Source organism: Gasterosteus aculeatus, chromosome 16 (genome assembly GCF_964276395.1).
Source record: "Gasterosteus aculeatus chromosome 16, fGasAcu3.hap1.1, whole genome shotgun sequence".
In the NCBI taxonomy this organism is placed as follows: Eukaryota; Metazoa; Chordata; class Actinopteri; order Perciformes; family Gasterosteidae; genus Gasterosteus; species Gasterosteus aculeatus.
This window is the reverse complement of record NC_135704.1, coordinates 16,222,266-16,224,316: the sequence shown is the minus strand read 5'-3', so window position 1 is coordinate 16,224,316 and position 2,051 is coordinate 16,222,266.

Sequence of the window (2,051 nt, the reverse complement as noted above, 5' to 3'; positions counted from 1 at the left end):
TACATGCCTAAGTACTGTTTTCATTGACTGTTTCTTTCTAGGGGGTGGACCACCTGCAAAGCGGCTGTCCCAAGTGGCCGACACTGTCTTTCAAGTCCTGGGACACTCTGAGGTCAGTGTCACCGGGCTGCCAACAGGCATTGACACGTCAATGATGCAGGCCCTTGAAATGCAGCAAAGGTAGGACACAGGGTTATTCATATCAACAGTGTTTATTCATTGCAGAAGCCATTTCATGTGTTATCCATGCTCATTGTATTAATTTAATTTAATCAAAACACTAATTAAACTAGGCCTATGGAGCCATCACAAGAACTGGGCCCATCAAGTTTGCTAACAAGATTGCCGCCTGAACCATCTGGAGCTGCTACTCAGGATAGCCCGGCGGATCAAACACCATTCCCATCCGCAGCACCTGCTCCGTCAGCATCCCTGCAGGAGAGAAGATTGCAACTCACAATTGATGTGTAATTATTTGATGGAAATATTGCACTAATTGGATACTCTAACATATTGCTTGCATTTCATTTCCATGATTTTTGTTTTGTTTGGCTTACCTGTTATAGTTTAGTTGGGGCCCTTGGCGTGGCTGGAGGTAAGGTGTAAGGAGCCATGGTTTGCATGGGTAGCCACTGTCCCCTAACAAGTGGCAATTAGCTGGCACATAGCGTCTCTCAAAAAGCTGTCTGATGCCACTCTCGGAGAGCATTCTCGCATCATGTGTGGAGCCTGGCCATTTAGCCACAATGTCCAAAATCTTACAGGCCGCATTGAACACTATTTGCACATTGATGCTGTGGAAATTCTTCCTGTTAACAAAGACAGCCTCGTCCTCTGATGGAGCAATTATTCTCACATGTGTTCCATCAATTACACCCACAACGCCAAGGAATCCTGCAATGTCCATGAATGCCCTTTTATGTGTGTGTAAAGTGCGGGCATCCAGCGGGAATGAAACAAATTGTGTCACAATATTAGGTTGTGACAAAGCTGTCAGTGTTTGTGTGATGACTCTGCTGACGGAGGATTGGGACAGACCCAAGTCATCACTGCTGCATTGTTGCATTTTCCCTGTTACCAAATACCTCAGGGTTGTGATTATGTTCTTTTCCGGTGTAGTAGCGACGAGTTGGTGAAGTCTAAGGAGATCCACCACAAACATGATTCCTGCACGATCCAATCTGTAGCGTCTCAATAATTCCCTGTCATCCAGTGTTTGCAGGACATCTCTCCTGCCTCCTCTGTTGGCCATTTTGTGCAGCTGCTTAGGGGAACTCCTAAGCCACTAAAAGTCCTCTTCCCTGCTCTTAGCAGATCTCGCCTTAGGAGCCCTTTTAAGCACAAGGAATCTTGAGGAATAGCTTTTATATTAACTGGGATTTTCGTGTCACTTTTAGGGGAAATTCTAAGAAAACGTCATGACTCTGAGAATTTTCTTAGAATTTGGCCGCTAGGAGCCACTTTTTGCAGAAAAATTCTTTAGGGATACGGGCCCAGGTCTTTAGTGGCCACGCCTCCTCGCCAACAGCCAACCAGCACCACACCCTGTGAATCGAGAAAGGGGCACTCTCCCCCACTCACACAGTTAAAGGGGCAGAACGAAACATGGGGACAGGTAACACACACACTGTCTGACACACTGTCTCTCATACTGTCCTTTCTGTACGGCGTTGCGATGCAGACAACATCTGGAATGCCGCTGCATGTCGTGCTCTTCGTAAAGTTCTGTTGGTTTATTTGTCGCTTAATAAACTTCTGGATGTTCCACATTTCACTGCTCCAATTGATCAAAAAACCCTTCCAAGAGGGAAAAAAAGGGAAGAAACCTGAGGGAGAACGCCAGAGGAGGGATCCCACTCCCGGGATGGACAGACTACAATGGATGCCATGTGTACAGAATGAACAATGTATAATACATGCAATTCCTATGACAGAAATGATTCAAGTAATTGTGAGTAGTAAGCCAGGCGCACAGCAGGACCACTGCCGGGGCAACCACCATCAGATAGAACCACCATCCAAAGCCTGTGGGGAGGGAGAGCACAGAGACT